Here is a 16,773-nt window from a genome sequence, read left to right as displayed (position 1 = left end):
CAATGCTGATTAAACCTGGCCTGCATATTAAATGATTATCTTATACACGTTGTGAATCGTGCATGAGGAGCACTTAGCTTACAGAGTTGAGTTGTGCATTCATTTTATCTTTTAAAAAGAACATGACTTTCGTTGCCATCACTCTGCTTCTATGTTGTATCCTTTCCCCCCCAACCTGTGTCTGTCTTCTCTACTTATGTTGTAAGCTCTTGTGTTTGTACAGTGCCTAGCACAATGTGGCCTCATTTTCGGTCAGTCCCTAGGCATTAGTACAATCCTAATTATTCATGTCAATCAAGTACTTTGATGAAGCTTAGGTGCCACACAAGCACACACAGAAGAAAGGCCATGTCTGAAAACTTGCGAGAGGAAATCTCTTTATTATACCAACCTCAGATGGTTTCAGTGATGGCAGTAAATGCCAGATTCTAAGTCCATTGAAGCCAATGAAAGTCTTTACATTGAATTCAATAAGCTTTTGGCTGATATTACAGCATCTACTTAGATTAAACTTCTCTTGAAGTTTGATGGAAGTTGTACATGACTAAGGACAGAAGTATCGGCTCCTTATTGTCCTTCATTATTTTACAGTAGATGTTTCTTTTCAATGACAGCTTCACTTCCATTGCTGCCAGTTCCTTCACCTTCACAAGTACAAATAGCAACCTAAAAAAAGAAAAATATCCCTCACCAAAGAGCATTAGGATCAACTCAGCAGACTGCAATGGCTCCTTTGGTGCCATTATGATCTATCATATAAATACATAATTAAGGACTTTTTGAAATGCAAATTATACAAATATTGTGACAAATTTCCTCCACTACCTTGGTGGGTCTTGTGCTTATTGGTGGATTTGCTCACCTTGGAGCTTCACAACAGCCCTCAGTTTGGCCGTTTTCATGAACCCACAGTCCAGGTCAACTCCTCCTGTGTCTGACCAGGAGTTGGGAGGTTTGGGGGGAACCCGGACCCGCCCTCTACTCCGGGTTTCAGCCCAGGGCCCTGTGGAATGCAGCTGTCTAGAGTGGCTCCTGGAACAGCTGTGCAACAGCTACAACTCCCTGGGCTACTTCCCCATGGCCTCCTCCCAACACCTTCTTTATCCTCACCATAGGCTCTTCCTCCTGGTGTCTGATAATACTTGTACTCCTCAGTCCTCCAACAGTACGCGTTCTCACTCTCAGCTCCTAGCGCCTCTTGCTCCCAGCTCCTTACATGTGCACCACAAACTGAAGCGAGCTCCTTTTTAAACCCAGGTTCTCTGATTAGCCTGCCTTAATTGATTCTAGCAGCTTATTGATTGGCTGCAGGTGTTCTAATCAGCCTGTCTGTCTTAATTGTCTCCAGAAGACAATTACCTGTTACCTTACCTAGGGAAAAGGGACCTACTTAACCTGGGGCTAATATATCTGCCTTCTCCTGTAGCCATCTGGCCCGACCCTGTCACAGTATATATTAAGGGTCTTCTTCAAACGCAGATTACTGACCCAACAGAGCATAATGACTCCTTTGGGGCTGCTTGTAAATATATATTTAGATTTTGAAATGTGGAGAATTGACCCAATAGACTATTAGCTACTCCTGCAGAGCTATTTAAAGTGTCTTGTACAGACGCATATTTGGAGAGGGGTTTTTTTTAGACAAATATCATTAACCTCCAACTACTCAGCAGTGCAAAAAAATTTTTGCTGGGGAAATAGATTGCTGCAGTGTACTTGTATACCATCTGATTTTAAATGAAATAATTTTGGCCATGGATATTTTTTCCTAAGTGAACAAATAGCAGCAATTCAGCATTGACTAATGGCCTAAAATGGCTACTTTACAAATACTTTGAGGGACTGGAGAAAGCTGAAGGAGTTGACCACTCTCAGGAGGCACTCCCCACATTTCAAACCCAAATATCACAGATCGCAACAGAGAGCTACAGTCTGCGCAGGCAATCCACACAGCTCCATGATGAAAACATGGCACTGAGGGCCCAAGTGGCACAGCGCACCAAAGATAACCAGATGCTACGAGATGAGGCGGCCTGGCTGCAGGATGAAAACACTACACTATGGGCATGCACTGTGGCTGTGTACCCAGACCAGGTCCTCCCAGTCGTACTTCCAGAATGTTTTAATGCTGCCTGCTGTTTCTGCTTTTCCCTGGTCCTACCCAACTGACTGGCAAAAGTAGGACTCATTATTAGGCTCCTGACAGGAGATGCACTGGAATGGGCCTCATCTCTACTCGAACAAGCGAGCCCAATGCTTTCAAACTGGGGTGCTTTCCTCTTGGCATTTTCTGCCATATTTGACAATCTCTACTGTGCCCACTTAGCAGACGTGGACTTGGACAAACTCAAGTAGGGGCCGGGACTGGTCTTTTCCTAGGCTGCCCACTTTCAGCGACTAGTCTCGGACACCAAGTGGACCCAAGCAGCCCAGCTTTACCAGTTCTAGTGGGGACTATGCAAGGAGATTAAGGATGAGCTAGCTCATGTGGAGGCCCTGACCAACCTAGATGCCTTCATTGATCTTATCATACAAATTGACAATAGGCTCAGCGAGCGATGTAAGGAAAGGAAGGGGTCCGTTCCACTAAACAATCAATCTCCCTGGTACCTGTCTCCGACCTGGACCCCACAATCTTGCAGCTGGTTAGGGCCCATGTGACTCCTGAGGAAAAAGAGCGCTGTTGCCACCATGAGCTGTTTTTCTACAGTGGAGGATCCAGCTGTGCTCTTGCCAACTGCCTATCCCAAGTCCTAGCACAATGCAGTTTGGGAAACAAGCACACCCAGGCCTAGTAGAAGGGGTTGGCCTGGGCAGACCAAGAGATAATGCCCCCCTACTCCTCACTGAGGCAAGGTGAGCGCTCCCTGCACCTTGAAGTCCAGGACTGCCTCCGTGTTCCAGGGCGTGCTGGAGGATTCTGGAGCAGCAGACAACTTCATAGATGCCTACATGGTTCAAGCCCTGGGTATTCCAGTTCAACCAAAGACTGTGCCTGATCTAGTGGAAACTAAAGATGGCTCACTCCTATCATTAGGGCCAGTGACACATGAGACAGTGCTTCTGGAAGTTCTCATTCAGGACCCTCAGGAGGTCCCTCAGTTTGGAACGATCCACTCACGACACTTCCCTACAATCCTTGGCATTTCATGGCTTGAGGCTCATGAGCTGCACATCCTTTGGCATGAGCACCAGGTTAGCTTCTGCTCCCATTTCTGCTGGTAAGTCTGCTCATGCACACTATCTGATGAACCCCAGAACCAAGACGTGTCCCCCAGGGTCCTGACCATCAGTCAGATGGGGCCACCATCAGAGTTGACTCCAACACTGCCCCCAACACTGTCCCCCAAGTACAGTGACTACGATGACATCTTCAAAAGGAAGCAGGCTGAAAGATGGAACCTTGAGCCTATGCATGGATTACCAAACCCTCAATCAGGTCACCATCAGGCACAGATTATACTTACTGGGGGGAGGTGGGAGGGCACAATCTAAAGGGGAGGAAATGTGACCGTCCAACGTGTTTCCTCTGCCCAGTGACCCTCCCCCACCCCCGCCTTGTACCCAACCTGGGGCCGCCATGCTCTTTCCACCCGCTATTACCTGTGGGGTGGGGGGCTCTGTCCTTCTCTCCCTGCACCTCCCACCAGCACATTCAGCTGCTCTCCCTGGCAGCTGGGTGGGGAGCAGGATGCAACGCTTCTGCCTGAGAGAACCTTTCTGGGAGGCAGCAGCAGCCCCCTCCCTACCCAGGCTTCCCTGCCGGTGACAGCAGCCAAGCATATCAGGAGGGTGAGGTGGGGCTCTGGCTTGCTTGTCCCCTCTCCCCAGCAGCAGGGCCTGGGTGGGGCGCAGCCCCCTGCCACCTCAGCTGCATGTCTTTAGAGCCCAGGCCTGCAGAGCTGCCAGGCAGCAGACATCTCCATACTTCCACCCAGTGGCTGCTGCAACCAGCTTGTGGTCCGCTACCCACGACCCGCTGTGGACGCAGAACATGGGAAGTCCTGACTCAAGGGGTCTGGCAGGAGAAGCCTCATGGCTCCTGATTGGCTCCCTGCCTTATAAAAACCCCAGAGGCAGTCCAGGAAATGTCCAGGTGACAGTGTGGATCTCCGGTAATTGTCAAGACTATTTCTGCTCCTGAATTCCTGGTTCTGACCTCAGCTTGATTTGGACTTCACCTCCTGATCTGGACCCTGAAACCTGATTCAGACTCTGACCCTTGGTATTGACCTTGGCCTGGAGCCTAACTATGAAACTTCTCTGCTTTGACCGTTGGTTCTGACTGCCCTTGTAGGTTCCTGACAATTAGGCCATGTGCCTATGCATAGTCAAGAGTTCCTACCCCCAAAAGTTTACATCTTACATGTATATCTATAATTCAATCTATATTTCACTGGTAATTGGATCATTTAGACCCCTGAAAGAGGCTTTCAGGCTTTGGCCTCTACACTTTTTAAAGGAGCGTCCCTCTCCTGAGCGGTAGTACTTGTCTGGGGCCTTGCAGGTGAGAGTCCCAGAGAAGGAGAAATCAGTGATGCAGAGTTTGAATATATTTTAAATGTAACTTCTTTGATTTACCCTAATCCTAGCACAGAGGTGGTCATAAACAGCACACAGGGCAACTTCTTCCAGGAATCTCAGCCCTACACCAATGCCCTGCTCCCAGGGAGCAAATTTGCCCCCAAAATTGACTTAATTCAGAGACCTAAGCAGAGAGAGAGAAATGCTCCTGCTCCTCTCACAGCTCTGTTGACATAGAAACTTGCATAACCAAAGCCAACAACATGCAAGCCTTCCCAAGACTGAACTTTTATTCACACGCTAAGAAAAAGAACTCGGAAAATATATGTAACAGCGCCATCTGGTAACACCTGCCATAATGCTAGGATACCGTTTCCAGGCCAGATTTTTAGCTGGTATAAATAAACATAGCTCAATAAGCTATGTCAATTTATACCAGCTGAGAAACTGGCTCATTAATGATCTGATAATCAGGAAACAACCTCAAGTAACTGCTACATGGTACTACAGTAGAATTAAATAACCCTGCCAACAAGTCCTTTCACTTCAAGAACCACATTAGAAGCTACTGTTCTCTGACATTAATAGCAACCCACCAATTAAGATAAATAAATAAACAGGTAAAAAAAAGTTACTCACAGGCTGAAAACTTGTTGTTTCAAATTCTAGCCTTTCTGTATGGTCGGTTGAGAACCCCCTAGAAACAGGGGATTTGACTCACCCGTAAACTGATGCAGTTAAGATTTACACAGCCCTTATTAAACTGAAGAGACCTCTGGCTGAGTAGCTTTCACCCATCGGAAGGGAGAGTTAACTGTTGAAATGACGATGACATTCCATCCTTGTCTGTATGGGCTAGACTGTGCAACTCACACTCCCATTGGTAAACACTTACTCATGCAAGTAGTCCCATTAATTGCAACAGGGTAACTTACATGAGTAAATGCTCCCCAATGGGAGTAAGGATGGCACAAGCTGGCCCTGAACTGGTACCATTGTCAAAAATAGAAAACTTCAAATGATTTTTTTAAAATCTTCAATATTTAATTTAAAATCACCTTTTAATTCACTTTTCTCTAAGATTATTGGGTTTCTGCAGGGACAATCAGATTTACCATCTTACAAAAGCAAAATACAAGTAAAATAAGATATAATGGGTGAGATCCTCAGATGATGATGATGACGATTGATGATGGGGGGGGAGGGAAGGATAGCTCAGTGGTTTGAGCATTGGCCTGCTAAGCCCAGGGTTGTGAGTTCAATCATTGAGGGGGCCATTGAGGGATCTGGGGAGTTGGGGATTAGTCCAGCTTTGAGCAAGGGGTTGGACTAGATGATCTCCTGAGGTCCCTTCCAACCTTGATATTCTATGATGTAAATCACTATACCCCATTGAGGTAAAACAAGTGGGACTACTCAAAGACTAAGGTGGCTACTCAGTATGAATAGGGGTATTGAAATCTGTTTCTAAATGGTGGGAAATATTTTCTGAAATCCACTGTTATTGTGAAAAACTCTATACTGCACAATTCACAATATGTTTTCCAGTTTCTTTGGTTTGAGGCGTTCAATATTCTTTATTTTTATGGTAATAATAGCATAAACCTCCCAAGTAACTTCCTCCTTCCCTTTATCTATGATATGCCGTGCATTTCCTATTTCTCCAGAAACGCATACGTTCCCACAGACTACGAAGAGCTGGTGACATTGAGTGTAATGGCATTGACGTTGTCCACATAATTACATTCAGCTGGCTAGGAATTTGCAGATCTTGTCTCAGTTTGTGAACTAAATTATTCGATGAAAACATCCACCAGATTTCAAATACTTGAGAGCTAAAAGGTCCATACTGAATTCCTCTTGCTTCAAATCAGCTTCCACAGAACCTCAGAGAAAAGGGGCTTTTTTCTTTTTAATTCAGCCATCAAGTGAAGAGAAATTTCCCCTGCTCTGTCTCCTCCTATGAAATATTTGAATGTATTTTGCAAAAAGGAAGATAAGGTTTAACTTGGAGCTCTGTTGAACTACATGGATGCCATGAGGTAGAATTAGCAAAGTCACCTGCCACTTTCTGGATAGAATAATTTAGGCTACCCCAGTGAACAAATTCCTGCACAGAAATAAAATGTGCCCTTCAGCGTGCATTACCCACTATGTCATAGCCACTGATCTGAATGTGTTATAACAATTCATAATTCAGGCACACTTGGAAAGAGCCTCGTCCAAAGCTTAATGAAGTGAATGGAAGTCCGTCCATTAACTTCATTGGGCATTAGATTATCTAGTCCCGGGTTTATTGTCTACTCTGTTGGGAAGTACACTGGAATGAAACAGCACTACTGGGGGCCCACCAGTCACAATGCTAGGTTTGTTGGAGTGTGCAAAGTTCTCCAAAGTCAGGCGGAGCACAGTGGTGGAGTCTGCTTTCTTTTCATGAAAGCCTTTTGGGATAGGAAAGGGTTCATGGAGAGACGGGACGCAGGTTTTACTTTAAGGCACGGAGAGTAGAAAGACTCTGGAGAGAGAGAAAACTGGGAAGGAAAGAAGGGAGGGATAATGATAAAAAAAAGAAAGTAAGGATGGAACCTCAGCAGGTTCAGATAAACTTCAGATGGTATCTGGAAATTTGGAGTCAGAGTTTCAAAATAGCTCAGCACATTGCATGCCCACTTGGGGGGTCAGCTTTTTTGCCATGTCACAATGGGGGCTAAGCTCTTGTAAATCTGGTCCTGAGTTACTTTGACAATTTGGCTTGTGGGAGATACCCATATCTGAAAGCTAAGGCCTATTGTGACACTTATTGCTTTATCTCTGCTCCTGGATCAGGGTTACCCAGCATTTGATGTTAGAATACGAACCGCCTAGTAGGTGCATTGACAGCATGAGTTAATCAGGAAATAGTACTGGTTCACATCTCAGATATAGACTTCATAGTGTTTAGGGAGTGTAAATGCTGTTTTATTCTAAAATAGAAGTTGGCTTCCTAACAAACACATTCCAGTGAATATGATTATCTTTCAGGTCTGTTGTTTTACCAATAGTAACTAATAATAACAGACAGCCCTGCATGTGACATGGAGTGTTTGAGTCCTAGTACTCTTATTTACTTACTCATTTAATGATAACCATAATGTATTTGTTAAATGCTGCCGTGCGTTTCGTGATATACAAGTCACAAGTACTGACAGTCCCATACAATCTTAGCCTTCATCCTCACACAGGGGAAATAAGATACCCCTCCTTATGCCCCTGTGTGGGCTACCTGGCCATTAAGCCTGGAGTGCACAGGAATAAGTGGGTGCTGCATTCTTGCCACACTGTACCCACTGTGGAGAAGGGGTGGGGGGCTAGAGGGCCTTAGTGTTTCCTTTCCAAACATGTAGGTCATCAGGGCTGAGACAGTGCAGTATGAAGCAGTACTATTCTGCTGCTGGTTTAGGCGGTGGACAAGTTACTTCCCCCATGGAGGAAAAGGGGGGAAAGACAAGCAAAGAAACAGGATTTCGCTTCAGTTCAAGACAAAGTTGCCACAGAACAGAGCTGGTTGATATTTTTGTAAATTTCAAAATTTCTGCAAACTTCAAAATTTGCAAGGGGGGGAGGAGGCCCATTTTTTCCCTAATTTCCCCCCTGTTTATTGTTCTCTCCTACTGCTGTAGCTTTAAGCCATTGTTGAAAAGGGTGGGAAATTTCAAAAAAATTCTCACAAAACGTTTCTCTTTTTTTAGAATCATAGAACCATAGGGTTAAAAAGGACCACAAGGGTCATCTAGTCTAACCCCCTGCCAAGATGCAGGCTTTGTTTGGTCTAAACCATCCAAGACAGGTGGCTATCCAGCCTCTTTTTGAAAACCTCCAGTGAAGGAGATTCCACAACTTCCCGAGGCAGTCTGTTCCATTGCCCTACTGTTCTTACAGTTAGGAATTTTTTCCTGAGATTTAATCTAAATCTGATACGACATACTTTGAACCCATTGCCTCTTGTCCTGCCCTCTGTGGTAAGCGAGAACAATTCTTCTCCATCTTTTTTTATGGCAGCCTTTCAAGTATTTGAAGACAGCTATCATGTCCTCCCATAATCTCCTCTGTTCCAAACTACACACTACCTTCAGCCTTTGCTCCTATGGCTTGCATTCCATCCCTTTGATCATCTTTGTTGCCCACCTCTGGACCCTTTCCAGTTTCTTCACATCCTTTCCATACAGCAATGACCAAAATTGGACACAGTACCAGTTTTAACTTGTTTTAACGTATAAACACCTCATTGTCCAGCCACTTTTACCACAATTATTGGAACCAAGCAAAGCAAAAACGGCAAAGACATCATCAAACAAATAAAAATCTGGCTTCTGAGATTCCTCAGACTCTAGTGGGCAGTGGCTGTTTCAAATGTAGGGGCACAGTGTGATTAATAATACATAATAATAATTATGGAGAATAATGATCTGGTCCAATAATTGTGTCCTAATTATAGTATTTAACAAAGATTTCTTATTTATCCAGAGCTTTTCAAGGATCCCAAAATATTTTACATGCCAATTTTGGAGTGCAGGGCAGCAGCCAAATTTCACACAGTGGGGTGAGGGAGGATAAGAGGAAAATTTGCCCAAGAACACTAAGACAAACTTCTTTTCCAGAAAGTGCTATGGGATCTTAATATCCTCACAGAGTGAAGAAGATCATACTCATGGAAGTGAGTTGAAGGGGTCATACAGACTTCCATGGACTTTGGATTTCTCTTGGTTTTTAGGGTCTAATCTGAGTGTAGCTGTTGTATTTATTGGGAAACAAACAAGCTGGCAGCATTACCTGATCCTTTCTTCTCCCTTGGCATCTGGAGTGGTCACTCCTTTTTGAGTGTTCTTCCTAATGGTGACATCCGACACTGGTCTTAATTGCTGCTACTGATCACAACTGTCCAGGATCTAAGATTCTGGCTTTCTTTTCCTGAGAAGCTGGTGATATTAGTGTAAGTTTTCCCTTCTGTTTTTAATTTTTTGTCCATGACAGATTTCACAGCAGGAAACAGCTCTGTGGCATATGGCCACTAAATTACAGAAACTTCAGAAACTTCTGTCTATGAGTTAATTTTTAAAACTAAAAAAACAGTAACTGTTTAAAAAAGAAACTAAACTAGAAAACACAAAACGATTCCCAATATCTTCCCTTAACTACACTACTAAATCTTCTGAATCATAAAAAATACAAACATACTATTTACACCACCATCCTCCAGATCAGGAAAGGATATCTAATATATAATTTTGAGGGACCTCAAAGAGCAACTAAGTTTACCTGAACAACAGTAATGGGTGACTTCAACTGGTCACATATACATATTGGTCAAGTGTTGCAACTGGACAAGATCTAAAGATGAAATTTCTTGACATCTTAAAGGATTCCTTCCTGGAACAGCTAGCTCTAGAGTACACATGAGAAGAGGCTATTCTTGACTTAGTCTGTCAAGGTTCCTTCCCCACTCTGAACTCTAGGTACAGATGTGGGGACCTGAATGAAAGACCCCCTAAGCTTATTCTTACCAGCTTAGGTTAAAACTCCCCCAAGGTACAAACTATTTTATCTTTTGTCCCTGGACTTTATTGCCGCCACCACCACCAAGCGTCTAACAAATATAATAGGGAAAGAGCCCGCTTGGAAATGTCTTTCCCTCCAAAATCCCCCCAAGCCCTACACCCCCTTTCCTGGGGAAAGCTTGATAAAAATCCTCACCAATTTGCATAGGTGAACACAGACCAAAACCTTGGATCTTAGGAACAATGAAAAAGCAATCAGGTTCTTAAAAAAAGAATTTTAATTAAAGAAAAGGTAAAAGAATCACTTCTGTAAAATCAGGATGGTAAATACCTTACAGGGTAATCAGATTCAAAACATAGAGAATCCCTCTAGGCAAAACCTTAAGTTACAAAAAGACACAAAAACAGGAATATACATTCCATTCAGCACAACTAATTTTATCAGCCATTTAAACAAAACAGAATCTAACGCATATCTAACTAGATTGCTTACTGACTTCTTACAGGTTTCAGAGTAACAGCCGTGTTAGTCTGTATTCGCAAAAAGAAAAGGAGTACTTGTGGCACCTTAGAGACTAACCAATTTATTTGAGCATGAGCTTTCGTGAGCTACAGAGCTGTAGCTCACGAAAGCTCATGCTCAGATAAATTGGTTAGTTTCTAAGGTGCCACAAGTACTCCTTGACTTCTTACAGGAGTTCTGACCTACATTCCTGCTCTGGTCCCAGAAAAAAAACCCACACAGACAGAGAGAACCCTTTGTTTCCCCCGCCTCCAGCTTTGAAAGTATCTTGTCTCCTCATTGGTCATTTTGGTCAGGTGCCAGTGGGGTTGTCTTAGCTTCTTAACCCTTTACAGGTGAAAGGGTTTTTCCTCTGGCCAGGAGGGATTTAAAGGTGTTTACCCTTCCCTTTATATTTATGACATAGCCCTAAGGAATCCTGAGGTGAGAGGAAAACTACTGACACAGAGCAGAAACTGGCTAAAAAGACCTAGAATAAAGAGGAGGAATAAATGGTCCGCTATCAGCATGGCAAAAGGCTAACCAGCAGACGCCACAGAGTACTATACTAGAATTAGGGTTATTACTGATCTGAAAAGGGGATGAATAATTAAATGGCATCATTTACAGAGGACATAACATTATATAGGCTAGTCAAGACTAGGAAAGACTATGAGGAAATTCATAGAGGCCTCAGAGAGTATTAACCTCCACAATCTAAAACCAACAAGAAAGGATCACATGGAAAACCATGTGAACTGAAACCATTGCATTTGGAACATCTTTGAGTCTGACTTTGTGCTGTTGGCCTTGATTCCTCCTGGGTGGGACTGCAGTAAATTCTACTAAAATCACATGGATTCTACTAAAATCACATGGAATTACTTGTATCCTATACTGAGTCAGGCATGGATTATTAGTGCTGATAGGAGTGAATTATCAGTAGAGATGAGTCCAAATCCACACACTGCTGTTCTTTGCAGAGTCCGTGTTTTTAAGTCTGTGCTTGAGAGTCCTCACTGCATTGTAAACTTGAGTTTACAATTGCTGGACCAATATCTCACTGTCATGCTAAGGCATCCCTACTGCACTACACAGATCTTCTGATATCCGTCTGTGTCTTGACCTGTGTCCACAGTGCAAAATGACAGGGCTTGGACCCAAATCTCAGTGGGACTTGGGCTATGACCCACCCCCACTGCAGGGTCCTAGGATTTAGATCCTGACTGCTTGCTGAGGACTGATTTGTGGGTGGAAGAAAAAGAAGTTTGGGCTCAAACCTGAATCAGAGCCTGGGCATAGTGTGTGATGTAGACACACCCACAGATTACCACCTTCTTCTACAAGCAATCCTCCTGACTTCAGTAGGACCACTCGTGGAGTAAGGCTCTATTCAATGTAAATAGGGATATCAGAATCTGGCACTTAAGGGCTGGAAATGATTCAGTGTCTCAGACGGAGACAAGGAGAGAGGTTCACACAGATGGACTGATGAAATGGACAAATGAACTCAACCCTGTAACAATAGTGAAGAGTCAAGGTGGGATAGAGATGAGTAGAGGAGATTGATGGGGAGAGCTCCGAGTTACTGCAGATAATTCTTTCCCGGGTGTCTGGTCTTACCCACATGCTCAGGGTTTAACTGATCGCCATATTTAGGATCGGGAAGGAATTTTCCACGGGTCAGATTGGCAGACACCCTGGTCTTTTTTGCCTTCCTTTGCAGCATGGGGCACAGGTCACTTGCAGGTTTAAACTAGTGTACATGGTTAATTCTCTCTAACTTGACGTCTTTAACCCATGATCTGAGGACTTGCGTAACTCAGCCAGAGATTTGGGGTCTAGTACAGGAGTGGGTGGGTGAGGTTCTGTGGCCTGCAATATGCAGGAGATCAGACTCTTCTGACCTTAAAGACTATGAGTAAATAAGTCTATGGAGAGTTTTGAAAAGTGTGAGAATAATTATCAACTGGATTCTGGGTTGGATAGGGAGACTGTGAAGGAGGTGGGGGTGGGGGTTAGTTACACAACCCTGCTTGCGGGAAAGAGAGAGTAGTCTGGCAGCAATATTCTCTTCTCTTCTGGTCTTCATACTATGTATATCACAGGGGCAGGACCGGCTCTAGGCACCAGCAAAGCAAGCACGTGCTTGGGGTGGCACATTTCCAGGGGCGGCATTCCAGCCATCCTTTTTTTCCCCTCAGCCCCGATCAGTCAACCAATGAGCCCCTGCATGGGGCAGGGTGGTGGGCTCAGTGTGGGAGTCCTGGCCCGAGGGTGGTCCCTGCCCTGGCCCCTGCCGCCAGGGAAGTGGAGCGATGTGGCTCCTCCCCCCCTGCCAGCCCCTGCCGCACGTGTCACAGGTGGCAGAGGAGCCGGAGCCGAGCGTAGCGTAGCCTGGGATCGGGGCAGGACCTGCGGCTGGTAAGGGACCTGCTGCCCCAGGTGGCTCAGCGCTGAGCAGGCGCCCCTGGTCTGCCCACCTCCCCGCAGCTGACCCGCCCCCCAGCCGCTCTGTTGGTTACTGTCCCCTCTGCGGGAGTCCAGGTCTGAGATCGGGCTGGGGGCCCCTGGGCGGGATGTACAGCCCTGAGCACCTCACTCCAAACACTGCTCTAGCATTATGCATTCTTTTAACATTACCAGTATCAGTGGCTTCTGTTGAGCGCAGTTTTTCAAAACTGAAATTACTAAAAAATTATTTGAGGTCCACCATGTCTCCAAATCGTTTGTCAGGACTAGCATTAATTTTCAATTGAAAGTACCATTGCTAAAAAATTAGATTTCACTGAATTATTCAAAGACTACGCAAGTATAAAAACCAGAAAAATTCAGTTCATATAAATGCTTTTAATTTTTGAGAAACTGGGAGCACCGGAAGACACTAACGTTTTTCATTACAGTGTATAGTTGAACCCAAATTGTTTGTATTTGTGATTTTGTTAAAATTAAATGAATACACTAGGAGGAGATTGTTTTATTTCACTAAATACAAATTCTCTGTTTTCATTTTTTTAAAATTTTAAACAGACAAAACAAAACAAACATTGCAAAGTGCAAATGCGTAAAAGCCAAAAAAAAGGCCGGGGCGGGGAGGCAAAAATTTTTTTGCTTGGGGCGGAAAAAAACCTAGAACCGGCCCTGCACAGGGATCCATGTTTCTGCACCCTCATAGGTTATGAGTAACTCCCATTGAAGGCAATGAGATTATTTGTATTCCATGGTGTGTGTGTCGACTGGGCCTGTGACATTCAGAGAGGAAGGAGTTAGGAGTTAGAGAGAACAGATGTAATATGAATGTTGAAACAGTTACAATGGCATGTGTGCCAATGGTATCACCCAGGGTATTCCCCTTCATAAAGGCCACCAGAGCTAGGCCTTAGCCATTCCACCCAATCAGCTGTACCCTAGCCACTGGGAGCTAATGTAAAGGTGGGATTTTATCAAGTGCTGGACTGCAGTTGCTATTCTAGTGAGACACCCAGATACTGTATATCTGTAGCTTGCAAGGGGCTGCCTTGAGGGCCTGTGTGGCCATTCTGATTTAACAATGGCAGCAATACGATGGATCGTACAAATCCCCGTTTTCTTTTGTGCCGCTGGAGTTTCACACTGGGCACTTAGCGTATTTGTAGTTTGCATGTCTGCCGCACTACAGCGTGGCAGCCAGTGGTCATAGAGATGCCTGCAGCTGCTCTAGTGTGCCTCCCCCGGCAGGGATCTCAGAGGAGTAGGCAGAAGCCCAAGATCTTTAACATAAGAAATCAGAAAGAAGGACAGACCTATGAAATAATGCTGCAATTTTGCACAGTTTGATAGAAAAACTGTCTAACGTATCTTTTAATGATTCTCTTCCAATAATCTTGGTGAATTAGCATACTGTAAACTGGGAAGATTAACACTGCTGTATAAACAGTCTGATTGGATCTGGCATGATCAAGGTTTCTTAGTGAGAAAATATACAGTTTCCTAATACAGCTGACAGAAAGCCACACTCAGACCTTTTCAAAGGCTTTCAGGAGTTATTACTGGAGATTAACTATGGCGTGAGCAAAAAGGTTTCAAGTCTTGTTTATAGTTAGCCCATGGCTCTAAATTAGCAACTTATCTCTTAAATGATCAGCAATTGAGTCATAGGCGCTAATGAGTGAAGCTTAGCCAGAAGGGATGAGGAAGAGAGCAGAAAAAACTCGGCCAATACTTTGCAAAAAAGCAATATGAAAAATCTCAATAATTTCCAACGTCAAACTGTATTTTAATCAATGCCTCCTGAATAAGATGTAGAAGTCACACTGTGACTTTCCCAGCTGTAAAACTGGAAGTCTGGTTTCACATTTGCATGATTTTGAAGGTCAAATGCCTGCTATCCAAGTCTTACTGATCCATATGGACTAGAAATGCCACAATATGCAATCATCATGAAGGCAGATTGTCTCCTGTAAATCTGTCCTTTTTGTAACACATTCAAAATGTACCGTATTGGATGGATTATAAATCCATTCAGGAAATACATGTAACATTGTACTGAGTGTCTTTAGTTTATGAAATCCCATGTGTGTGCGTGTGCGTGTGTGTGAGAGTGAGAGAGACAGACAGAGACAGATGGCCCAGTCCTGCCCCCACTGAAATCAATGGGAGTTTTGCCATTGACTTCAATGGAAGGAGGCTTGGAAGCAGACAGAAGGAGAACAGGCATCACATTGGTAAAAACCTACCTACGTTTAGAAAGGAAAAAAACATTTGCATGTATAGAAAAAGCAATTTGGAACTGAGACTATTGTCTTTTTTTATGATTTGTACAGGGATGACTTTACAGAAAAAGGCCATTAAACTTTAGGAGGATTGAAAACCAATACAGATTTTAATAGGTCTGGAAAGCAATTCAATTCTATAGAAACTAGTGTAAAAACCTACAGAATTTAATAAAGAATGAGCTCCTTTCTGTAGGATATTTGAGCCAGCCTGTAGAATTCTATAGCAGGGAATAAACTCTCTCCTACATTCTGTAAGAAACAAAGAGGTGGCTATTACATTTTCCATAAAAGAAGCACAGTGTTGATGCTTAACAAATAATGCACTAGGACCAACTAGCGAACCCCTTATTCACACTTGCACAAGTGGTCCCAGCAACGTCAGGAAGGGAGGAGCACCGTTTGGCAGTTCCTAACAATGTATAGAAGCCTCCCCATCCCCTGAATTCCTCAGTGCAAAGGAAAACGAGGAAACTCAGTTCCAAGTGGAACTGATATGAAATGTTCTAGTTATAAAGAGGAATTCTGAGTGAAACCTGTGTCTGTAGAATACTTTGCTATTTCTTTGGAGGGGGGCACAGAAGGTCTCCTCTTTCGCTTACAACAGGCAGCAGAGCAGAACAATTTGCTTTTTAGAGAAGCATTTTACATGTTGCCATACTTTTTTTTTTCAGCACATGTAATTGAAAAGAGACATATGGAGACCAGCATGCAGAGCCTAACAAATACTTCAGCGTGCCTTAAAAACGAATGCTAATCAATTTTTGAAACTTTTTGTTGTTGTCTTAAAACCAACTTCTCAACAACCTAAGGTGGTTTATTAGGGACAGATGGTGTAAAAATCCTTAATAATAATGCGAGGAAACACTCCCCCACCAAAATTTCCCCCTTCCTCTCGCTCCCTTTATCTGTCTCTCTTCCTATGTCCCTACATCTTCCCCATCCCCACCCCCATATTCTTGATATACATTCAAAAGACTGAACTGTTTATGTACATCTGGGGAGGATAAATTAGCACATCTGGGTGTTCAAGAGTCAACATAATAAGCAGGTAGTACTATCAGGCTTTTTTCCCTTTCCTTTGCAGTATCAAGAAGAAGAAAAAATACAGGCTGATGAAAAATCTCCTTCTGCATGAAAGTGCTGCATGTTACCTGAAAACAAGGAAGGCACAAGATGAACAGACCTTTACAACAGAATGTGCATCTGCCAAGACAAAAATACCCGATGAGCTTCTGGTGCTGGCACAATGACAGTATAAGCAAGCTGTCTGTGCAATGATTTTGCAAATGATCCATTACAAGATTTGAGTTTGAATTCTGTACAGGCCATAGGGCCCCAAGGGCAACACACTTTATATACAGCTACCTAAGCATTCACCAGGGCTATCGGCTAAAAGAATTTCTTCCAAGCCTTTCTGTACAAATGCTTCACAACAGACTTGTGGGTTGTTTTTTTCCCC

General features: G+C 43.8%; 1 long non-coding RNA gene across 1 annotated transcript in view; it reads right to left on the bottom strand.

The window, feature by feature from the left end:
- Window positions 1–360: 360 nt before the first annotated feature.
- LOC140910162 (uncharacterized) overlaps window positions 361–16,773 on the bottom strand; it is a 379,881-nt gene continuing 363,468 nt past the window's right edge. Inside the window, exon 8 of the long non-coding RNA XR_012158436.1 lies at window positions 361–666. This is a non-coding gene — a long non-coding RNA (uncharacterized LOC140910162). The remainder of the gene's footprint in view (window positions 667–16,773) is intronic.

Source organism: Lepidochelys kempii, chromosome 4, assembly GCF_965140285.1.
Source record: "Lepidochelys kempii isolate rLepKem1 chromosome 4, rLepKem1.hap1, whole genome shotgun sequence".
Classification (NCBI taxonomy): Eukaryota; Metazoa; Chordata; order Testudines; family Cheloniidae; genus Lepidochelys; species Lepidochelys kempii.
The sequence above is the reverse complement of the archived record's forward strand: the minus strand, read 5'-3'. Positions and strand labels throughout refer to the sequence as shown.